This window comes from Panthera onca, chromosome C1 (assembly GCF_046562875.1).
Source record: "Panthera onca isolate mPanOnc1 chromosome C1, mPanOnc1 haplotype 2, whole genome shotgun sequence".
Lineage (NCBI taxonomy): Eukaryota > Metazoa > Chordata > Mammalia > Carnivora > Felidae > Panthera > Panthera onca.
This window is the reverse complement of record NC_138346.1, coordinates 36,730,797-36,756,881: the sequence shown is the minus strand read 5'-3', so window position 1 is coordinate 36,756,881 and position 26,085 is coordinate 36,730,797. Positions and strand designations below refer to the sequence as shown.

Genomic DNA, 26,085 nt, shown 5'->3' with positions numbered 1-26,085 from the left:
TCTTAAAACAATTCAATGAGTAAAAGCTTTCCCATTTTATGAAGAAAATGGAAGCTAAAAGCATGAAATAATTTGATAGAGTTGGGACAAAGTTGGGATTCAAATCCGACATATCTAATTCCCAAACCTGTGTGATCTTTCTCCTACCCTCCTTGGCTCCCACACTTGGCATGTAAAGGCATTCTGAGCAGTACACAGAATAACAAAACTTAGTCACTGCCTTCATGGAGCAATTAATGTTATATTTTAATGGCTATTTGTAATTTTCAAAGCACCCTGGCATTCAACCAGGGTTGACCACTTTCTCCCTCCAGGTGCTAGGACTATTGATAACACATAAGTCCTTGTCTTTCTGTGAGCTACGGGAAGTGTGATTTCACCCCCAGTTTTTAGAATAGGGCTCTAAAACAGAGACTACAAGTATGCAGTTCACTTGCCTACATGGGCACAGTTAAAAACTGCCAGAGACACTTCAAACACAACCTCTTATTTTCACTACAAATGACCACCTTTACTGGTGGACCTCAGTTCACTTCCAATGCAAATCTGGAAATTCCAAGAAGACATTCCAAGAAGACATCTTCTTGGGAGAAGAAATGTGAAACTACAATGGGGCAGCAGAAGTCTTCTCAGGCGGACGGGAAATGCAAGCTAAACCTGGCTATTCTCCCATTTCCTGAGTCCCTCAGGGTTTGGCATAATCTAGGATTTTGTTAGTGATCCTTTCTGGTTGTGTGACTCAGACTTTGTCGAAGGCAAGTATTTTTACCTGCTAATATTTTATTAATTGTTATAGACCTGATACTTCTAACAGCTTTACTGAGATATCATTCACATACAATTTACCCATTTAAAATGCACAATTCAGTGGCATTTAGTATATGCAGAGTTATAGAACCATCAACACAATCAATTTTAGTACATTTCCATCACCCCAAGAAACAATGTGTCCCTTAGCTTATAACCTGTTTGACTCTTAAGCCCAAAGCAAACAGTAATATGTTTTCTGTCTCTAGAGTTTTACCTATTTTGGATATTCCATATAAATGGATCATAGAATATGTGGAATAGCTGATATTTTTTAAAAAAGAAAAAGCTATTTCACCAGGAACCTGGTTTTAAAAATACTGGTAAAGCAATGTACAAGGTAAATAAGTATTATAAATGTTATTATAAAGTCTATGATCTATTAAAAAATATCAGAAGATCAAGAAGAAAGCTTATAGCAAACATTGTTTACTTGCTGGGGAGTACGCCTGCCTCTGATTGCTTTGCTGACTCATTTTCCATACATGAACATTACAACTTGTTTCAGCTCTATGCAAAATCTGTTTATGTAAATATCCAAAGGTTTTTTTTCCTTCTTAAGCTCAATACCATATTTGCTCCAATTTCTCCTCTGCTACTGCTTCCCCTACCACCCACTTCCACAGGACCTTAATTGGGGGGGATTTGAGACCGTCTCTCCCACATAATTTCCCTCCTTTAAATTTTGGTTGTCAGTAGCAACAGGGGATGACTTGAAGACAGAGAACAGTTGAAAGATATGCACAATTGGGGTGGCTGCGTGGCTCAGTTGGCTGAGTGTCCGACTTCAGCTCAGGTCATGATCTCATGGTTTGTGAGTTCGAGCCCCACATCGGGCTCTGTGTTGACAGCTCAGAGCCTGGAGCCTGCTTCGGATTCTATGTCTCCCTGTCTCTCTCTCTGCCCCTGCTCACGCTCTGTCTCTCCCTCTCTCTCAAAAATAAATAAACATAAAAAAAATTTTTTTAAGTTATGAACAATCCAGTTTATTGAAAGAGTAACTCAACCCTGATTAATATACATCCTCAATTGCCTTTCCCAAGATGTCAAGGGATCCTTAAAACGTTACTACCCACACCTAGGTGGTTTTAGAATGCATTGATTACACTCTCTCAGCAAAGGTAATCCCTGCCCATTTTTAAAAATAAGACAAATGTACAATTCAATGAGATCTGAAGGAAATTAAAAAACCCATATGACTACAACAATCAAGTTACAGACCATTTCCTTTACCCAGCTCTACTGGGCTCACATTCAACCACTCCATCCCTCTAGTTACTCTCCTGATATCTACTATTAAGATTAGTTTTGCCTGTTCTTGAGTTTCACATACATTGAATCATATAATATGTACTCTTGTGTCTGGGTTCTCTGTCAACATATTGCTTTTGAGATTCATCCATATTATTACATAAAACAGTAACTCATTCCTTTTTCATTGCTAGTTAATATCTCATTGTGTGAAATATATAGAAAGCAACCTGTCTTTGGTTGATCAGCATTGGTAGTTTTTCCATTTGAATGAATACAGCTACTATGGATAGTCTTGCACAAGTCTTTCTGATCTCTTGGGCAAATTCTAAGAAATGGCTGGCCTGCTGCTTAACTTAGCTAAAAACTGCCAGTTTTCCAAAGTGGTTATACCATTTTACAGTACCACCAGCAATATATGGGACTACCAGTTGTTCCACATCCTAAATAACATTTGGAAAATTTAATCTTAATTTTTGTTATTCTAGTAGGTGTGAGATGGCATCTCATTGTGGCTTTAATTTGCACTTCTTTGATGACTCATGATAAGCACCTTACTTATAGATCATTCATACATCTTTTGCAAAGTATCTGTTCGAGTATTCTGCCATTTTTTATTTTGTATTCTTTTTGATTTGTATGAGTTCATTATATATTCCAAACAGAACTTCTTTGTCATATATATGTATTGTGGCTATTTTCTTTTAACATAGAACTTGGCTTTTCTTTTGCTTAAGGAGGTGTTTTGAAAAGTTGAAGTTCAGAACTTCAGAAGCTGAAGTTCATTTTATTTACGTTTTTCTTTTATGGTTGTTGCTTTCTATGACCTGTCTAAAAAGCCCTTGGCTCTCCTGAAGTCACAAAGATATTCTCCTATATTTTCATCCAAAGGCTTTACTGTTTTAACTTTTATGTTTATGTCCATAATCTACCTTGAATTGTGTGAAACAGAGGTTAAAGCCCATTTTTTCCATGTGCATATGCAGTTTTTCCAGAATCAGTTGCCAAACACACACACACACACACACACACACACACACACACACCCTTTGTTTTTCCTTCAACACTTTTGACACCTGTTTAAAAAACCAATGGACCATTTAAGTGTAGGTCTAATTAGGGACTCTCTATTCTATTCCATTAAAGTCTTTGAACATTCTTCCATCAATGCCATACTCTCTTGAGGACTGTAGATTTATATATAGTAAGTCTTCAAGTATTATAAGTACTCATACTTGGTTCTTCTTTTCCAAAATTGTTCAGCTACTTTATGTTTTGGGGGTTTTTTTCATACTTTATAATCAAACTGCCATTTTCTAAAAGGAATATTTTGCTGGACTTTTATTGGAATTGCACTAAATCTAAAAAATCAATTTAAGTAGAGGTGATATCTTAAAACTCCTAACTTTTCAAATCCATGAATATGGTACACCTGTCTTTATTTAAGTATTTAACTTTTTCAGCAGTAATTTTCAGTTTGAAATGTAGAGGTCTTGGGCACCTGGGTTGCTCAGTTGGCTAAGTGTCCAACTCTTGATTTCAGCTCAGGTCATGATCTCAAAATTAGTGGGTTTGAGCCCTGCATCAGGATCTGAGCTGACAGCATGGAGCCTGCAGGATTCTCGCTCTCTCCCTCTCTCTCTGCCCCTCCCCTAGTCATGCTCTCTCTCTCTCAGAGTAAAAAAACTTAAAAAAAATTTTTTTAATGTAGAGATCTTATACATTTCCTGTTAAATTTAATCCTAAGTATTTTTATATTTACAGTGGCATTGTAAATAGCATCAGTTTTTGTAAATTGGATTATCAATTATTTGGTGCTAGTATAAAAATACCTTTATTTTTGTATATTGGCCTTGTATCCTGTAATTTGTCTAACTTCACATTTTTAACAGTAATTTGTAAACTCTATGTACATAATCATGCCACTTGTAATGTTGGATAAAATTAAGGAAGAGCCATCCTTGCCTGTCTTTAATCTTAAGGGAAAATCACTCATTATTTCACCATTAAATAAGAATTTTATCTGATTGAGGTAGTTCCCATCTATTTCTAACTCACTGAGAGGTTATATTAATAAATGGGTGTTGAATTTTGACAAATACTTTCCCTGTATCTCCTGTGATGATCAAAAATACGTGTGTGGGGGTGTTTTCTTTCTTATCCTTCTATTCATTTTACTGGCTTTTGGATTAAAGTAACATTTGCATTCTGGGAATAAATTCATTTGGCCATCTTATATGTTACCAGAGTCAGTTTCCTAATATTTTCATAAGGACTTCATAAGCAAACTTTTTCTGTAATTTTGTTTTCTAATAATGTCTTTGAAAGATTTAAGTATCCACGTTATATTGATCTCATGAAATGAAATAGGATAGGTTTTTTCTTCCTTTGTTTTCTGATACAGTTTGTATAAGAATGATCTTATTTTTCTTTAAATGTTTAAAAGAATTCATAATTGGAAATAATTAGATTTAGATTTTTCTTTGAGAAGTTTTTAATAATGAACTCAATTTCTGTAAAAGATACAGTGTTATTCAGATAGTCCATTTCTTCTAATGTCAATTTTAGTAAGCTGATTTTATCAAGGAATTTTTTCATTATATCTTAATTGTCAAATTTATTAGCACAAATTTGTTCAAAATATTTCTTAATTATTGCTTTATTACCTAAATATAGGATCTATAGTGATATTTGGTATTTCATTCCTGATATTGAAAATGTGGGCTCCTATATTTTTTGTTAATTATTCCCTGCTAGACATTTATTAAATTTGATTAATCTTTTAAAAGAACCAACTTTGACTTTGTTAATTTTCTTTACTATTATTCTATTTTCTACTTCTATATACACACACACACACACACACACACACACACACACATTCCTGAGGTGGAAACTCAACAGTGTTTTGTTTGTTTGTTTTGAGACAGAGAGAGAGAGAGTGTGAATGGGGGAGAGGGGCACGGGGGAGAGAGAGAATCTCACCAGGGCTCTAGACTCAGCACAGAGACCAACACAAGACTTAATCCCCCAACCCTGGGTTCAGGAACTGAGCCAAAATCAAGAGTCAGACACTCAACCTACTGAGCCACCCAGGCACCCCAACAGTGTTGATTTTAAATCTTTGTTCTTTTCTATACAAGCTTAGTGCTATAAATTTCCCTGTAGGCATTCTTTTATCTGCAACCCATGCATTTTGTTAAGCTGTACTTTCATTATCATTAAGTTAGAGATATTTTCTAATTTCTCTTGTGATTTCTTCTTTGGCCCACCATCACTTAGAAGTATGCTGTTTGATTTCCAGAAGAAGCATAAGTATCCCTACTGCCATTGTGAGAAGAGCTCTATCTACTTTCTCTGCCTCATTTCCCATAGGCAGGAAAAGGTTAGCAGAACAAAGTTTTCAAGGCCACAAGATTAAAAACTTATTCAAGAGAAGATTGTTAGCCAGTATTTTACTGTGTACCCTGTATGTCAGGTATTGGCTGGGCTCTGGGTGAAATACTCACCAGTGTTAGCTACCATCTATTGTGATCCGCCCAGTCCTATCAAACCCGAGGCAACTCAGAGTGGCCTTGGGAACCTTAAGGGATCCACTGATGGCCATGATGTTGTGTTGCAATGATCCTGGAGATGCAGTGCCTGGTGGCAGCAGCACTTTTAGGGGATCACAGCCCATGACCAGGTACCCATAGATTGCTATCAAAAACACTGGGATATATATGTCATAGCTGTTTTATTATTATTCCTGCTAAAAAATTACTTAAGTAGAAAAAAACAGCTACTCAATACTGTCTTTCTAGTGGAAAAACAGCCTGATTAAAAAAAAAAATTAAAGACCTTAAATCCACTTTTATGCCAGTCAGACTTGAGAACAAATTATCATTCATACATTACCTGGAAGATATTATTAAAAACTTGGGAAGTCCCAAATTTTTACTTGGGCTTAACAGACTTTTCAGAGATTAAATCTATATATTTATAACAAGTTAATCTAATGGATGATATTACAAGAAAGATTCAGAATTTAGAAGATGCAGCAAAACACATTAAATTTCAAGTAGCTACAACAAAAACTGCCTTCAAAATACATCATGAGAATGAAGAACAACTTCAAACAGCACTAAGATGCTTTATTTTTTTTTTTTTAATGTTTATTTGTTTTTGAGAGAGAGACAGACAGAGCATGAGCTGGGGAGGGGCAGAGAGAGAGAGAAGGAGATAGAGAATCCAAAACAGGCTCCAGGCTCTGAGCTGTCAGCACTGAGCCCAACGTGGGGCTTGAACTCACAAACCGTGAGATCATGACCTGAGCCAAAGTCAGACATTTAACCAACTGAGCCACCCACGTGCCCCACACTAAGATGCTTTAGATGAACATTCTCATCTTTTGTTTTGTTTTGTTTTAATGCTTATTTTTGAGAGAGAGAGAGAGAGAGAGAGAGAGAGAGAGAGATTGAGCACGTGTGAGTGTCAGCAGGGGAGGGGCAGAGAGAGAGGGAGACACAGAAACCAAAGCAGGCTTTAGGCCTGAACCATCAGCACAGAGCCCAATGGGGGGCTCGAACCTGCAAACTGTGAGATCATGACCTGAGCCGAAGTCAGACACTTAACCGACTGAGCCACCCAGGTGACCGACCCAATGAACACTCTCATCTTAAGGAAAACAAACACAAAGCTGCTCTGGAAAACAAGAGCAAAAAACTTATCAAAAAGAAAAAATATTAGGAAAGTCTGAAGTGACATTGAGAAAAATCAAAGTGGTAAAGAAAATCTGATCAAGCCTTGGAATGGACATTTTGGAGTGGGAGATCAGGTTGCTGTTCTTGGAGGCAGTTGCTGTTCTTAGTGAGAAGTTATCAATGCATATAATGGATTCAAGAGAAAATGGGGATCACTTATAAGACCAATGCAAAGGAGTGTGAAGAAACTGATACAGTAGAGTTAAATTCTTATTTAAGAACTTTGGAAGATAATTGAAGCTAAATGTACTTTAATTGAATAAAATAAAATAATCGATGCAGTTAATGATACTCAAAGTCAAACCAAGAAAGACTAGCCACAGTCAGAAAGAGAGCAGAAATTCCAATTCCTTCCTGAACAGCACTGAGGAAATGAATTTTCACTAAGTACCCAATTTAGAAATAATTTACCATGGAAAAATAAAAGGGAATCTTTTCAAAGATGAAGAGATCAGCCATTCATGTAAAGAGCTGGACACCTATAAAACTCAAAATTCTTTGAGAAAAATTCAAAAGAATCACTATTATCAAACCCAGCTTTGCTGCCTGAGAGAAACGTGTTAACTTAGAAAAGGCACGCATGAGACAAAAAATTATTGAAAAAGAACGTAAATGCTTCAAAAAGTATCCTTAATATGTCTGATATCCCAAGTGGGGCATTTTGCTGGTGAGGACTACCAGGGAATCCTCTGGTCAACTGGGTCCCCGAGGAAGGAGGAAAATCAGGCTATGATGGAATTCAGGTTCAGTGCCAGGTTTGGAGCAGGTACTGCCTTTCCAGGGTCAGGAAAACAGGAGCAGGATCCCTCCATTTGACCCTCTCTGCTCTGATGCCCCAATTGCTCCTGAAGACAAAGCTTCTCCTAGTCTTCCTCAAACCGGTAGATACTAGGGAATATCTGCAGATTCAACCCCCTCTCTGCTACTCCCCACATGCACACAACCTCTGACCCTAAGCTCCCACCACAGGAATCCCAGGGGGCAGTTTCTGAGAAGAGAAAACAGAGGAGGAAGTGCTCAGAAATCATCTCCACCAAGGTACTTCTCTGGTCTAGCACATTCTCCAACAACAAGAAAGGTCTCCACAGCATCTACTGGATTTGGTCCTCTACCACACAATCTCAAAACATATTATAGATTACCCTTTGAATTGACCCCACCTTCCAATGAGTCTACTTCCAAAAAATCCAGTGCCACAGGAAGAGGTTTTGTCTCTCAACTAAAGTAATTTTAATTTTTCTCTCTTCTAGTTTAATTGCTAATAGCAATTAAGTAATACAATGACTCAAGTGAAGGGCATTATGATTTAAGGTAGTATAACTGAAGATTATATAAAAATGAATCTTAAAAGTTCACTGTTTCCATTTTTTTCTATGTGTAGGTACATAATTAATGCATGTCTTGCTAGTGACAAGCTTAGTGAAATATTCCAGAAACATAGCAAGAATTTATCTTCTAAAATAACTTTTAATTTTTTCTCTCTTGTTTTATTGGTCTTATTTTTAGTGATTATGCAGTATGTCAAATGGGAACTTGAAAGGAGAGAATTCTTGAGATAGTGTATTATAATGGTGTATTAAATGTGTACCTTATTAGTAAATTATTTCTATCTTATTTGATTTGTAGATATTGTAAGTATAGCAATATATACTTACTATATATATACATACATATATACATATATATATATATACACACACACACATACATATATACAGATACATATTTATATATATACCTATGTATATGTATGTAAATATATATATATATATAAAATGTGTGTGTGTTGTGGTGGGGGGGATTAAGTAATGCATTGTCCAATAGAGGAATTTATTGCAAAATCAACTATCAAATATCAATATAAATAGAAGCAAATGCAATAATTCAAAACAGAAGATAATCTTAAAAATTTGTCAACCCAACCTTAGAATGCTTAATTTTTTTTTCTTTTCTTTTGTTTTCTTTCTTTTTTTTTTTTTTTTTTTTTTTGACAAAGCACCAGCAGAGGAGGGCATAGGGAGAGGGAGAGAGAACCTTAAGCAGGCTCCATGCCCAGTGTGAAGCCCGATGTAGGGCTCAGTTTTACAACTGTGAGATCATGACCTGAGCCAAAAATCAAGAGCTGGACACTTAACCAACTGAGCCAACCAGGTGCCCAAATGCTTAATTTTTTGATATGTAATATAAGTTCTTTAAATTTTCTGTACTCTACATTTGAAGATCTCATCACAGCAGAACACAATTGTACTATCATGTTGATGTCCAAGGGCCAACAACTCTGAATCTAATGTGGCCTATCCCAAAAATGAAGTCTAATTTTTTTCTTTTCCTTTTGCACAGGCCATCAACTTTTCCCATACAGATTTCTTTCTGTAATAACCACATGGTAAGACCTATATCCTCCAAATACTTTTTCCCTTTTGACTTTTTCCTCTCCTACCCTGACCCCATTAAGACTTCATTATAATTCATATTCCTTTGACTTTATTTCTTTCTCTGGGCTTTGTCTTCTGACTCCATTTCCTAAATGATAAATCCAAGATTTCTGTCTCTTTTTTTTAGTTTTTTAAGTTTATTTATTTATTTCGAGAGAAAGAGAGTGCATGTGAATCCCAAGCAGGCCTGGCACTGTCAGCATGGAGCCTGACACTGGGCTTCAACTCATCAACTGTGAGATCATGACCTAAGCCGAAATCAAGAGTTGGACGCTTAACCAACTGAGCCACCCAGGTGCCCCAAAGACTTTTGTCTTTTCCTTCCTTCACACATTAAACCATCCTTCAACCTCTTCCCTTAACTGAGAGAAATCTTTCATGCCCCAGACCAGGAGTCCCTACCCATTTCTCAGGCTCTTTCTTCCATGTCACAGGCAAAAATTCCTTTTAAAGTACACCAATATTTAGTAAACCATTCAAATGACAATGAAAATGGATTTAAGTTTAAGTGGACCACTTCCACTTACATCTCAAGGAAATCTCAGAAAGAAGTCTCTCATTGCAACATACCCCAAGAAAGGTCATTTTCTGACAAAAGTGGGCAAGCAAAAATGTACTGGGTGGCAGAAGACAAGTTTATATGTAATGAATAACTCACCCTCAAATACTTGGGAATTTATCCTATTTAGCATTATTTTTATTAAGACAGCATGTTCTCCCACATTAGCGTTTTAATGCCATTGACCGAAATTCAACTGTGCTCTTTCTATAAAGCTACTATCCAAGATCATGAAACTGAAGCTGTAAAAATGACTGATTTGGGTGATTTTAGTTATGCTATTTAATCTCTTAAAGCCTTGGCTTCCTTACCTTTGAATCAGAGATCATAATGACCACCCCCCTCCAAGGATTGTCCTGTGGCTCAAAAGTAATGATGTTATCCCTTTCACACACTCTGATCCAGCCCCATTTACTCACCTGTCATTCCTAGGCAAGATATCAAAACTCCTGGCTTTTGGAAATACTCTTCTGCCTGACTGCTCTTTCTGCCTCCTCCTTCTTGGCTAAGCCCAATGTCCTAATCACCTGCAAAGGGTCAGTTCAAATGTAATATTCTCTGACAGACTTTCCTTCATTTACCCCAGGAATAACAACAGCTCCACTGAGCCCCTTTGCATGGTGTACAAATTTTAAGTAAAGCCTGCATCGCAATATGACTGCTTTCATGTCTGAATTCTTCACTGAACTTGTTAATTTCATAAGAATAAGCAAATGTCTTAGTTGCATTTATATCTACCACCTCTCACATTCCCAGGGTCTACCACAGTGCTTGACATATATTTTGGCATTCAATAAATACTTGTTGACTGTTAAAATTGTGTCTTTATCCCTAGTACCAACAGACATCTAAGTCAACCTGCTGACTGATAAAAGCAGAGCCCATTGTACCACCACTACAGCTTCCACTTGTCATAGCTATCAGAAAATCAAGATTCTATTTCAGCAAAATATGGGACTGTTTCCAAATCAAGAATTTTTGACAGACCCCATGGTTCTCTGTTGGATTGTATTAACTTGCTGTTGACCCATTTGCATTTCAGCAACTAGATCCTCCCTTACTAATAATCCAGCTGCATTAATTTTTCCATATTCAGTATATGAGTATTCTCTCTCTAACCTCACTATTTTGGGTTTGTGAAATAGGATATTCATATTAAAACCAACAAGAATTTGTGGTTACATGGCTTTGAGTATACCAGAAACGGAGTTTTTGCATTTTTAATGTGCCTCGACCCATGTTGTTTGTATACCTCTACTGGATCACGTCTGAAATAAATTTTCTAAAATCTACGTATTCATCATAGACCATAAAGTAAGATAAATTAAATTATAATTTATTTCTGGGTAATAAGTAAGCTGAGGATGATGTGTTCCATCTCTTGATGGAATGCAAATTTACCATTAAAAGACAAATTCTCCACTTCCAAAGTTTGAGTAGGGTGGTGCTTTAAAAAGCATTCCATCTGGTTAAATTTAGGGTGCTGAAAAAAGCCCACTATAAGAATATTCTCTGGCTCTGGACCCGTAACATTTTTACTTGATTATGAACTGGATTCATTTTCATTTACTTGAAGCACTTCCACATCGTTGTGTTTTTTTTTTTTTCTTCTTCTGGAACAAGGCAAGTTGTCACCATACATGTTGACTTTGGTAATATTGTCTTCTCTAAATAATGCATTTCAGATGCATTATTGCCAGTAAGGGAAAAGCTTGTCTGTACTGGCTGACATTTTTAGAGGATGTTTCTAAAGGATTTACTTTTATTTTTTTTCTTTTACTCATCAGCCCTCTTCTTCTCAGTCTCATTCTTCTTTTCTTTCTTACCCTACCCTCCTACCCCACCACCTGCTCCCTGAATCTTGTCCCATCAAGGTTCAATCAACAGCTTTTCTTATCTCAACTATTATAATAGTCTTCATGACCTTAAGCTCAGAATTCCTACTTGTCATACAGATAAAATTCATAAGTAAAAGAATCAATGAACCAATAACCCAAGCCCTTCCACCTGCTGACTGATGGGTCAGTAATGTAATTTGTTTGCCTATCTTCTTTACACAGGAGTTCAAAGGGTCTATGGGCAGAGACCACCCACATTATAGAGGAAAAACAATGAGGCTAAAGATAAAATGAGTGAAAATGATGAAAATATCTACCTTGTTTATTAATAGTCCTGCCAGGAAATTCAGTAAATTTCTGAAGGCCAACCAATTACATAGTACAAATTTGGGGACTCTCCAATAGGAGAAAAGAAAATGAAGAGATTCACTGAGACAGTCAAATCTAATTGCAAGTTTGAAAATATAAAGAAGTAAATTGGGCCCTACTTTAGAGCTATAATGGACTTCAGAGAAGACCCTGCCCACATGAGCTGGAAGTCTATCCTGATTCAAACAACAGTGCCCTTCAGTATCAAAACAAAACTTTAAAGATTTAATTAACTTTTCCAATAGCATAGATGGATATTAAGGTCTAGCATTTCCAAGCTACAAAAGCGAGTTGTAGCTTTTTTTTTTAATATAATTTATTGTCAAGTTAGCTAACACAATGTCTTCTTTATTGTGTCCTATGGAAAGACTACAAGTGTGAGGAAAACAAAGTGATATATGTACTAAAGTAGTTGACCCTATCTTCATCTATTCACCTAACAAATGTTTGCTGTGCATTTACTATATGCAGGTACTGTGCTCTCTGGTGAGATTATGGTAAGATTACATTGGTGAGTTCAGTAGACATGGTCCCTGTTCTCACCGAGCTGATCATGTTAAATAGTGCTTGCAAGATGTCAGGCACTGTTCCAAGTAATTCGCATATGTTTTAACCTATTAGATTCTCACAACCCTATGAGAAGTGGATACTATTACATACCCCATTTTACAGTTAAGGAAACTGAGACACGGAAAGTAGTTCGCTCTATGTCACATAGTTAAGTTTTAGAGCTGCACTTGGAACACAGGTCATTTGGCTCTGTCATCCATGCTCTTCACCACTATACCTTACTGCCTTGTAAAGAGAGGCAGCCATCAATCCAACAGTCAGCAGATTTAGTATAACCACAAAGTGGACATAACTGCTAGAAAGGAAAGGGAACTGAATTCAAGAGAATACAAAATAAAGAATACAAAATATGTGTTGGGGGGGGGGGGTGGACACAACAGGACACAACTATGAGGGAATTGACACATGAGCCCTGAAGGCTGAGGATAAGTTAAACTGGCATCAGGAAGACCTTTCCAGTCAAGGAGCAGTGTGTCTTTGGTAGGAGGGAACTTGGTCAGTGTGGGAAGTAAAATGACACCAAAGCATTTGGAGGGCAGAGTGGTGCAAGGTGAGGATGGAGGGATAGAAGGCTAGTTTGAATGGACCATCAGAACATTAAAGTATAATGAGACATAAGATTTTTTTTAATGTTTGTTTATTTTTGAGAGAGAGAAAGAGAAGTGGGGAAGGAACAGAGAGAGAGGGAGACACAGGCTCCAGTCTCTGAGCTGCCAGCACAGAGCCCGATGTGGGGCTTGAACTCACAAACTGTGCGATCATGACCTGAGCCGAAGTCCACGCTTAACTGACTGAGGCACACAGGCGCCCCAAGTATCACATTAGTCTTAATTCTAAGTACAGTAAGAAGCCATTGAAAATTTTAAGCTGATGAATGACAAAAGACGTAATTTTAAGAAAAATCACTCAGGCTGCCATTTGGAGAAAGACCCAAATATATGTAGCTCTTGCAGTGGTCCAGGTTAAGAATTGATGGTAATTTTCTTGTGAAGCCCCAGATTACCAAATCCAAATTATCTTTAGCACTACTGACCAGAAATAGTAAGTTTTATTCCACATATCCTCTCTTCTAACTTAAGTAGCTTGTTTTTCACAGTCTCAAATTTAGCTGTAAGAAACTGATACATTACCTACATTTCATTTTTGCCTGCTATATTCCCATTCAGTTTGATTCATTTATAGACATGGGTCAGAAGATATAAGCTAAAGTCTTCAATATCTACCAGAGATTCTCTAAGCCTGGAGGGCACTAATTAGAATTATTAATTAAGGCAAGCCCAGGTAAACCAAAAATCATGTCCCAACACAGAGAAGCACTATAGTATTATAGAAGAAGGCAGGATTTGGAAACACATAGTTACCACCTTCTACACTTATGACCTTAGTTACTCAAGCTCTCTTTGCCTTAGTTTCTCAATAATAAAATGGAGATCTTAAAACTCACCTTACCGAGTAGCTGTAAAAATGAGAAATAATATACATTACCTGGAATATGTTAGTTGCCCAATAAATGCAATCTATTATCGGACCCAACTCTTTGTTATTGATTGGCTCTCTAGAATCATGCATTTACCATTTATTTAAGAATTTCTTGAGTCTTTTCCATGTATCAAGCATTATTCTAGATGCTTCAAGAGAGCTATCATAATATGATACATGTTCTGCCATTAAAGAATGTGGCAGACACTAATCATAGCTATTTGCTACTTGTTCCTTTTAAACAAAACCCCAGTTTTGTTGTGGGAGACAGAATTTCCCTAACCCCAATATGAATCGAAACCATGTAAGGTAATCATGAAAATCCCATTGTCCTTTGCCAATGAATGGTTAGACAGACATGTAATCTGATCCTGGTCAATGAAATTTAGTCAAAGTAGCCTTGAGGGACTCCTGGGAATACTTTTCTTGCATGATAGAAGACATGGAAGAGAAAGGCCTCCCTTCTCCTAACCCTGTTCCCTACTTTAAAATGATGCTTGGAGCTACAACAGGTCATCCTGAGACTATGAGGGGAGATACTTTCAACGTATTTAGTATAACAAAGCAGAAAGATTATAGGAGCCCAGATCTTTGATGATGATGTTCAACTGCGAAGCCAACCTGGAACCACCTGCTTAAGACTTGTCATTCATGAACAACAAATTATGAGTATTGCAACAGAAGCCTGAAGATAATGGGCACATTAAGAAGCAGGCAATAGAAATACTATTCATTAATAAATTCTTACTAAATATTTATCCAGCCAACCTCCACAGTCTTCAAGAGAATCAACCTTCCCTCTGTGGATAACCTCTGTGGTGTGAACCAAAGGGTTTAGAAGCAAGCCATCGAGTTGCATTGCCTGAGCAAATTATTCTGTCACTCTATTCATGCCTGCCACTCTGCTCCCTCAACAGGCAAAGAAGTAAAATCCTTTTGCTAGAATCAACACCCTCCCAGTGACCCCAGAGAAAATTAAATTGCTGTCTGAGGGTAAGCGTTACATTTTAAGAAACAGGCTGTATACTAGCCAGCATTTTTCCTGCAAAAAAATTTCTTACCACAAAAGAGAGGCCATGCCCTCAAACCATTATAGAATTCTCAAGGTTTGGTCACTATGATAAACTTATTATTTCTCCATTCTGTTTCAGGATGTTACTAGGATAAAATCGTTTGGTGGTTTAACTTATTTGTTTGATCCTTAAATAAAGTGTAAGTAAACATCCAATAGAATTTGACAGTTTCCTTCTATGAGTATGCTGTAAAAATTGCAGCATTTCCATAGGAATGTGATTAATGTCAAGTATTGGAGCCAATGGTGTTGCTCTCCTGCTGCCTCTCCACCTGTCCACTGCCAGGTGAGTATATCCAGCCACTGTTCCTTCTCTGACTGCCAGATGATGCTTTCCCGCTGATCTGTCCACGTGCTTGGTGGTGTCTTTATAAGATCTCACCACCTGTTAAGAACCGGCTCCTCACTTTCTTTTAAGTGTATTCTTCACCTGGGACACGATTTTTAATAAAGGTTCCATAGAAGAAGTACCATTTCCTCAAGGAGTCCAATGGCAGAATTCATTTCCCACTGAGAATCACAATCAATGTTGGAAATGATCAAAAGTGAATGTAGTTGTTTTTTTTTTATTACAACAAATTGTAATTGCTTGCTTTACCATTTCACCTTCAAATTCCTCATTTAATCTATGTGATAAGCCAAGTATCTACTATTATTCTTATTTTATGATGAATCTAAGACTCTGAAAACTTAATCAACATGCTCAAGCCTCACAGCTAGCTAAGACCTGAACCTCAATTTTTGCTTTTGTTTTTGTTTTTTTTTTTTAAGACTCCCAACCCCATGCTTCATCACTTGCCTCTGAACAAAACAATACAAGAAGCTTTGGACTTTCTTTAGTTTGCAGGAAAGAAAACTGCTTGCCACAAGAGAAATCCAATATGGTCATAGTGAGGAAACACACAAAGATTATCTTTTATACAGAAAAAGAATTGGTACAAAACATGATGGATACACTGGGCATAAGTTCTGAGATCCACAGTCTCACCTGAAACCAAGAGTGAGTTTGAAGCTGCCCCTTCCCACCATGAAAATTGCCATCCTATGCAAATTAGCATCTTTCCAGCCAGCTGAGATAGGGCAGACACAATTGGTCTGCAGTCAGCCAGAAAGAAAAACAGCAGCCAAAGTGCATAGTGTTACTTTTCCCACACTGAATGAGGCATTAACTTCCAAGTCTCTGACCCTTTAAATCTGTGTGACAATAATTAATGGGAGAAAGATAACTAATATTTAGGTTTACACTCAAAGCCCCAACTAATAAGAACACAGGTTACATAAGGAGACATGAAAGTCTCACCATTTCTTGCATTTGTTTCCAGCAGGTGAGGCATTAATTTCTTTTTCACTATGCTTGAGCTCCTACCAATTCCAGCAATGCTGTCACATGCTATTTGGGAGCAAATGGCTGGGAGATCTGAGTGAGGAAAAGAAAAAGTTCAGTACTAAAGATTTACTCATTATCTGTTAGGGACTCTAGCCTTTGCTCAGGTACAGAATCTCTTCAATTGCCCTAATAAATACACACCTCTGGGCTGTGCATTTTCCGAACCCTTTTCTTAAAGCATTGGGAACTCTTCAATAGGTGGCTAGCATACACTTAAAGAAATCACTTCCCTTCTCTTGGTTCAAAATTCCTCATTTGTAAAAATAGCTACATTGAACCAGGTCAGTGGTGGCCATGATCAGAGTCACCTGTGTTAGAATGTCTTCAAAATGCAAGCCCCCAGCCTCTTTCACCCTTAACTCCCCAGTTTCCTGAATAAAGGGGTCTTGAAGAGGATCCTTTCTGTAGTTTTAAGAAGTTTCTCTAGTAAACAGGATGCTCAACTCAGGTTGAGAACTACTAGATTACTTAATCAATATTGATATTTAATCTAAATCAGACAAGCTCTAGGGTTCCAATGATCTCTTCATTCACAAACAGAAACACTATTTGGAACCAAAACCAAAAATGATCCTGCGTCACTCTCCACTCAGCCCTCGATAGGAGACACAAGTATAGTTTGGCAGGGAAAAAAGTTATGGAGAGGATGGGTGAACAAATTTTTTGGAAGAATATTTCAGGTCCATAAGAAACTACATACACAACACATTTAAACTACATTCATTGCAACAAAGATTGTATTATTTTTTGGCCATTAAGAAATGGTTCCTCTCTTTCCCCTCCACCTCCTTTCTTTTGATTGTGTGAAAACTTTTCTTTTAGTGCTCTACTTCTCTCTTTTGAGGGAAAAGTGAAAGCAAGATAAGGAGTAGCCTTTAAAATCAGTTATCTTTTTTCTCAGTGAACACAAAGCCACCTAACTGCTAACCCTGACTCAGCTGATCTCCAGTTCTGATTATCAGCCCAGCAGACTTTCCACTTTTATTCTGTTGCTAGTCAAATCCACTCCATACCAACTGAAAGACTGCAGAAATTAAAGGTGAGGATACCTTTTAATTTGCTTTTATTTCACCTTTAAGGATACTTCATTATATTTGGGTTGACTCCTTCTCCACACCTTCAAAAGAGGAAAACCGAGAATTTAATCTTAATTTTTTTCCAGTGATTTCCAACCAAGGAAATTTAAAAACCTCACTGGTAAAAGAAAGGATTAGAATTTGTTTTATGCTTTCAAAAGTGATAGGGGCACCTGGGTGGCTCAGTCAGTTAAGCATCTGACTTCAGGTCAGGTCACGATCTTGTGGTTTGTGAGTTCAAGCCCCCAGTGGGGCTCTGTGCTGATAGCTCAGAGCCTGGAGCCTGCTTTGGATTCTGTGTCTCCCTCTCTCTCTGCCCCTTCCCCGCTCCTGCTCTGGCATGCGCTCTCTCTCTCTCTCTCTCTCTCAGAAATAAACATTAAAAAAAATTATTTTTTTAAGTGGTAAAATAAGCAACACAATTACTTCATTCAACAAGAACTTCTGGAACTCCTACCTTGTGTCTGATACCATGCTAAGTGCTACGGATACAATAGTGAACAAGAATGTCCAAAATTTTGGCACTGCTAAAAGCAAGGATTCTTTTACACAGTGTAGTTACAGCTTACAAAACATTTTTTAAAAAAGCCTCTTATTATGTAGTAGTGCTTTATACATATGTCACCACTTGGTACTTTTAATAACCTCTGAGATAGGCAAGGCAGGTATTATTTTCATTTCATACTTACCAATGTAATGATTAATATGCAGTGAGCACTTGATAATAATTTAATGCCTTATAAAGCATTGAGCTAAACATTCTAGACAAATTTATCTTATGTTAACATGATTTTTATCCCCATTTTATATTTAGAAAACTGAAGTTTAAGGTAAGTCATATAGTGAGTAATGGGACAAAGCCAGTACTCAAACCCAGGTCTGTGTTTCTAGAGTCCATATGCTTAACCAGTTTGCTGAATTCAATGAGGTTAAATGATTTATCTAAAATAATCTGCCTACTAAGCACTGCTTTTGACCCATAATTTCTTTTTCATGTTATAAACATCTCAATGTGTAAATATCCATCAAAGATACTCTATATGGAACAACACAGACCCTGTAGAGAGGAAAGATTCCATTGTTTCCATTTTCAAATAATGTAGAATGGACTTGAAAAAGAATGCTGCCTGTTAGGGAATGAGTCTAAAGTCCTGCCATGTCTGTTAATGACTATATTAATTATTTGCAAACTTGCAAAATGCAAATGATACTTTTTGATTTTCAAAGAATTAGGAGTTCCTTAATTTTCAGGCAAGTGTCCACAGAATCAAGCTATGCATCAAAGAACAAAACATGAGGGAAGCTCACAAAGAAGTGAATGAACATGATGCTGAGCACTAGACTTCCATATCCACTGGTGACATCAAAAAAGACACATAGTGTGGCCAAAAACTGAAGGAAAGTGCTACCAAGGGCTACTGCCAAGAACCCATGGACTACAGGGTGATGTGGTCTTGAAACAGATTCGGGGAAATTATAGTGTCTTCTCTAAGATTTACAGAGAAAGACCAGTGTCTTATTTAGTACTTATATTCACCAAATATTCTACAATTTTCATCTTTGATAAAAGATGTTGCAGCCCAAAACTTTAGGAAAGAAAGAAGAAAAAGTGAAAAACAGCTTAGCAATTATTCTCCATGGGAAAAATGACTATAAAATAAGTGTATCTCATAAATTATTTGTAGACATGTCTATATTAGAATGAAATAAGATCTTGCAGAGGATAACACACCTGTGCCAGGGATAATTGCCCTCATTCACAAATAATAAGTGGTCTACCAGATGTTTAGCCCCACACAGGCATATGTAAGGCAAAGCAGTAGGAGAGGGTGTCTTAGCTCAGACCAGAGACGATCTTTTTTTATCCTTCACAAGCTCCCATGCTGTGTCAGCAGCTTATTTAGTAAGATAACCAAAATCATAGAGGAGTCCGACTGTTAAGTACTAACATTTCATTTCAGTTATTAAATTTAGAGAAAGAAAAACGCATAGGGTCATTAGAAACCTGAAGTCTGATTCAGATGCTGATATTTCTTTTGTTTCCTTTTTAATTTCAATAGATACAAATTTAATCAAGATTTTCTTAAATTTCGAGAGTCTCATTAAGATGAAAAGGTACTGCAAAGCTAAGTAGAACTTCAGTATATGACTAGAAACAACTTCCTTTACCAAAAGAATGTGATTCTATTTTACAGAATAAAGATTTGATTTGTTCTGTAATAACTATTCTTGTTCTTTGTAATATTCAATGTACCAAAAGACCATCTAAAATAAAGGCTGATCAAGATATGAAAATACTGTCAGGGAGTATTATTGGTAGGCTATCCGGTGCTCAGCAGCAGCTATGTATAATCAGTGGTCAATATAGAAGATGATTTCATAAGTTACTTTGTTGAAGAACAAGTTTATGTTCAAACAGGTGAAACCTTAAGCTGAAACCGTGTGACACAATTATGAATATTATCTAAATGTCTGGTGGTTACATCCAGAACATAATAATTAATTATATTCCCAAGTTCACTCACATAAAGCCCTTGCAAGTAGAATTATAATCATATAATAAATGTCTCTTTAGGCATGCCAGTGAACCATCAAGATCAATATAACATCTCTCTCATTAATATCAAAGGAGCTGTTGTATAAAGATGGTGCTACCTTCGAGAATGACAAATTCAAAAGAGCACAACAAATTCACCCCCAAACATCCAAAGATTTTGTTAATAACACACCTATGGTTTTGACATCTAGCATTCTTCCTTCTCTTCACCTGGGAATAGCTCCCAGCCATACCCCTCCCCCCACTTCACCCCCACACACACACTAGCACACAACTACAACAGGAAGTTGCATACTTCTACACCATGTTCCCACGACAAAGTTAAACAGTACAGGAAATGGCACCTGACCTTAGCCAGACCAATCAGAGTCCTTTGAAAAAAGTCAGTCTCCCCTCTTTGGAGGAGCCTTTGATGGAGGCTTTTTGGAGGGCCAAAGATGTGAAAGAACCAAGCCTGCAGTGACAGTATGAAACCAGAGGGTGAGAGAACCAGTGAGGAGATGGCGTAAGTCCTGAAGCACATCTAGCCTCTGGTTCCAGCTGTTCGAAGCATTCTGCTGAATCCCTGTCCTCCCACAGTTTAGTTATACAAACTGTACTTGGATTCCATAATAATGTACTTTTTTGGCCTAAGCTCATTTGATTTCTGTAGCTTACAACCAAAGAGACCCTATAAGTCATATTAAGCATAGGCAGCATATTAGTGAATTTTGAGAGAAAATGCTTAGACGTTAAGGTTGCCTCCAGTACAATTTACAATCCTACCGCAGCATAAGCAAAGACTCAGAGGTAAAATTGAGCACGGTGCATCTAAGGAAAGAAAAGCAACAAGTAGCACCAGCGTGAACAGATTTTGCAAGGCAGATGATGGAGGTAGTACTGTCAAGGTAACATAGATGTAAAGCAAGAATAAATCCAGACAGAGTACTGCAAGGGGAAAGAAGTATACAACAAACACCTATGAGTGGGAATTAACACGCTGAAATCAACCCTGTAGAAAGATTACAAGTCAAGGGTTGGGGCCAACAAAGCAATACCAGACAAATGTAGGGATCTTCACACACGACTTACAGTGATGGGGCTGAGGAGAAAACCAAGAGTTCATATTTCATAAGAATAATTGACAAGGAAGAGGTGGGGATGTGGAGTCATACTTATGGAGCACCCATTATGTGTGAGTCATGGTTTTAAATATCTCTCCATATGTGTAGCTATACATATACATCATCATATACATACTTTAATCTTCCCAACCACCTCATGTGGTAATTATACAATCCATTTTAACTGAGAAAACTGAGGCTTAGAAATATTACATCGCAATTCCCAAGTTTATACATACATATATTCTACATCTATCTATAGAGAAGGAGGGGCAACACTAAGATCCAAATCCAAGTTCATCTGACCTATTTCATGATGCCTCTCAAGCCTAACTAGATTCAGAAAACAGAGGAAGCCGCCCATATAAAAATGGAAACAGCCTGAAGGCAGTTGGAAATATAATCTAAATAATCCTTCCTAAAATAGCATATGATTTCAGACCATTATAAAGTTAGCTTTCAAAATCTGTGCACATCAGAGATAAATGTGAAAGCAATAGGTAACATTATAAAGTGGTTAGAGCAACTGGACTAGTGGAAGGCAACAACAATGACAACAAAAGCATTGGCGTAATCCAGCAGTGGAAGACATGGAAATATGTGGCCTTATTTAAACTCAGTGAGACCTGAAATTCTGTCGATTTGGCTCAGCCTTGTAACAGCAGGATTTATAAGAGTGCCTGTCACATGTTTTAATTAATATTTTTAAATGTTGAGTGCTTTATTGGAAAATACTTTGAAAACTTTATGTAAATCCAAAAGGTCTTAAAATAACAGGAAAACCAGATTCAGGATGGTCACTTTGCAGATATGGAGTGAACAAGAAAGATCATGGAAGAAGGGAAGAAATCTGAGAAGGGCAGGAGGCCTAGACAGGTCCCCTTGCTGCTTTAACTCTGAAGACTTCTGCATGTTAAAGAAAAAACTAGGTCCTCCCACAAAGCTGTAAGAAGCACACTCTCAAACCATGGATTTTTCAAGCTCCTTTCATGCTTATTTCTTCCTATTATATTTACACTTGGTAATTCCAGGTGCTGCCTGTCCCTGGGAAAGTTCTTCTCAGATGTCAGCTTTAGACAAACAGCAACTGGACAAGCCTTTAATTTTTGGTTGTTTTTATGGTTTGTTTTGTTTTTTGGTGTTTTTTAGTGGCCAACTTTCCATGCAGATACCATCATCTGCCACAAATAAGCTGATGACTCCTCCATAGGCTGTATAATGTCATATTAACTCCACTTTCTAGTTATGGGACTTTGGGGAAGTCCATCACTGCCTCAGAGGCTCTGTTTGCATGAGATAAACTAAAGACAAAGTTTTTTGTTGGTTTTAAAGGTGAATGGACAGTCTTGGTTATTTTTTCTTATCTAAACATGCTACAAGGTTCTAGGTTGCTCTGCATTTTCTCTGAGCTAAACCTGCAGCAAAAGTCAACAGCAAGAATGTGGGATACTTCTGCTAGACCTAATTCATAAAGTCGTAAATAATATCCAACACATATAGTCATTTCCAGAAAAAAAATTTACCAGTGGTAACTCTCTCCAATAGAAATGTTATCCAACCTCGCCACCCCTGCCAAACTTAATAATAATAATACAAATCAAGCTGCTTAGGTCAATGTGGGATTGAGAAGATCGAACTGTCATGTATTGCTTGGTGTGTGTGCATCCTCAGAGGTTCCACGGCACCTCTAGAACCCTTTAGGTTTCTGGAATCTTCAATTCTAAGTAAAATGTATAGTTCTTTATCAACTGACAGTCTTAAGCCAAAATAGAGAATTAGCCTGAATTTTTATTCAGGTTCCTTATATTACTTAAAACAGTGATTCTTAAACATTAGTGTCCATCAGAACCAACCAGAGGGCTCATTAAAAGACAGACAGCCAAGCCCCAGTCCTTGAGTTTCAGACCCAGTACATCTAGGGTAGAACCTGATATTTGCATATTTAAGAAGTTCCCAGGTGATGTTGTTATTACTGTCCTCTCCTAAATTTGAGAATTTAAATTATCATTATTAGCCATTTCTAAAAATGGAATCTATAGTAGGCAGAATAATAGTCCTCTAAAGATGTCCACATCCTAATACCTGAAACCTGTGAAGATGTTACCTTACAAGGTAAAGGGTAATTCTGTTTGCAAAAAGAATGAACTGATCAGCTGACCTTAAGATAGGGTGATTAGCCTGGATTATCCAGGTGGGTCCAATGTAATCACGAGCATCTTCAAATGTGGAAGAGGGTGACACGAGGGTCAGGGTTAGAGATGATATGAGAGCTTCCCACCCTTCTACTAAATCTTATGAACTCCTGGGTGTGCTGAGAATAAGCTGACATCTATTGTTGACACGAGCCAAAAAAATGTTACTTTCAAGGCCTGTGAAGCAATTGTGCAGATCAGCTACTCCAGACCAATTACAGATCTGCCACTCTAGTCACTCCAGAATTCCCAGGACCCTTGAAAGAAACAGTTTCCTAAACCAAAAAGGCAATTCCCACTATCTTGAAAACACTAACTTGGAAAAACAAAACAAACTCATAGATGTAGTGCTAAGGATTTACTCCAAAATAAAAAAATATTCCCTGAAACAATGTTATTTCCCCAATGAAAATTCATGAACCATAGTCAGTGAAGAGGATCTGGAGGACTTTGAGACCTAAAATATATAAAATATTTTTAAGTAGTGTTTGCAGAGTCAGGTTCATTCAAGATAATAATTATGGAAAACCAAGTTTCAGGCTGAAGATTAAATATAAAATTCAAAGGCATCTTATGTGAAAGAAAGTTAAGGCAACTTTTTAAATTTTCCTTGCTTAGTCCATTTCACATCTTCAGTAGTCACTTTCCAAAACTTTACTGCCTATTTAAAAACTTCTCTGTAAATACTGGGCAGAAACCCACACATGGAAACGGCATGCAGAACTCTTTGAAAACATGCCCAAAAATTCATCCCCTGCTACTCAAACAAGTTGGAGAGGGTTCAGAGAAAATCTGGAAAATTAACTTTAGGAGGGAAACTTAAAGAAGCTTGAGTTTTTCATCTAGGAGGAGATACAAGTGAAAAAAGAATCTTAAAATGGTTTTAGTGCAGAGGTTTGGAACTCTGGTATATAATTGACTCACCTCAGGCACTTGTTAACAGGCTTATTACTAGGCCCCAACCCCACGGAGCCTGACTTCGTGGTTCAAAGCTGGGCCCCAGAAATGAGTATTTCTATTAAGCACCCTGATGATGCTATTGCATGTGGTTGTTGGACCACACTTGTTGAAAAACAAGTTGAGAAACACTTGCTAAATAAGTATAAGAAGAGCCCACACAGCTGTTCTGAATCTTTGCCATAAAACAAGTGAAATCTATTTCAACTGCATAAAACTTGATTCCAGAATGAAAAAAGAACTCCCCGACAGTGAGTTAGTTGTTAAAATGACACAACAAAGCAATTGTGTGACGATAACCGAACAAGGATAACCGAACGACTGAGGAGCTAGAAAACCATGTTTGCTCTTCAAGACTTTTATGACTGTAAGATGGTCATCCTCACAGTGTGAAGATAACGGGCAACTTGTTAAAAATGCAAATTATTGGGCCTTACTCCAGACCTACTGTATCAGGACCCTACTAGGGTTCGAGTCCAAAATCTGTTTTAACAAGCTTTCCAGGTAACTCTAACTCTGATGAATAAAACATGAGAGCCACGGGTCCGAGGGAAAGAAACAACCAATACTAAAGACGTTACACAAATAAGACATGTGATGTGGTGGAAAGAGCAGTGTTCCAAGGCCTCCCCTTCCTTGCACAATAGCTGTGGGAGCCTGGTGCTGAGCTCCCCTGTTTATTCATCTGCGTGCTTCTAACAGCTTCATTTACTTCATTAGAAAAATAATGAGGATCAAATGAGGTAAGGTATGTGAAAGCATTTTACAATCTGAAACCTCCAAATAAATGTAAGTTATTATCAGTACAGCTTTATACACAATCTCAGGGAGTGGCTGGACTGGACCGAATCATTCATTCACCGCACATTTATAAAGCACTTATTTACCAATCATGCTTTTCCACGCTGGATACAAACAAAAAAATGACTTCTGCCACGCAGTCGTCCAGTGCTGGGAGGGGATCATGAAAGACCTCAAGTGGAGGAACAAGACAGCCAGAATTTCGGAAGCGCAGACCAAATTCCCAAGGGCATAGGCCCTGTCTTCTTTAATACAGTAGCCCCAGACCCCAGAGCACTATCTACCAGGTAAACATCACTTACTTCAACGCGGGAAGAAGGAGGACCGGCAGGCATCACTCACTGCAAGCGGAAGCGGAAGCAAAGCGGAGCCCGAAGGCCCGCTGGGCGTGGAGGAACCAGGGGCCTGGAAGTGGCCAGAGGGCGCCAGGTGCAATCAGACTGGCCTGAAAGTTGAGTGAACAAGTCACGAAGCATATTTAATTGAAGTGATGATTCCACTTGAGAGTAATGAAAAATTAAGAGAGAAGTGAAGGGGGTTGAAACACCAAACAGGGAATTTGTTATATTTATAACATGAACAAGAAAGAGTGTAAGTTTTCTAAGCAGGTATTATTTTTTAATTACCTCTTTTGGAGGTCCTTGACCGTGGACGCGGACAGTAAAGCATGGGCCTGTCTTAAGAATAGGTTACTTGTTGGGGATGCTTACAAAATTTACATGCTGAAATTATCTATCCAGTCCTTACTTCATTAACACCACATTTATTGAATGGATGAGCTAATTACCTGATTGATTAAATTAGTTAATTGATTCCAATTCGAAATCCTGGGTGTGTTTCGTTTTTTCTTCTTGGACGCTGGGAGGAGAACAGAGCGATGGGCTATTCTG

The 26,085-nt window shown here is 37.6% G+C and overlaps 1 long non-coding RNA gene across 1 annotated transcript in view; it reads right to left on the bottom strand.

Moving 5' to 3' along the window:
• Window positions 1-25,548, bottom strand: part of LOC132671704 (uncharacterized) — a 258,767-nt gene extending 233,219 nt beyond the window's left edge. Inside the window, exon 1 of the long non-coding RNA XR_009607225.2 lies at window positions 25,498-25,548. This is a non-coding gene — a long non-coding RNA (uncharacterized LOC132671704). The remainder of the gene's footprint in view (window positions 1-25,497) is intronic.
• Between the last annotated feature and the right edge of the window lie 537 nt (window positions 25,549-26,085).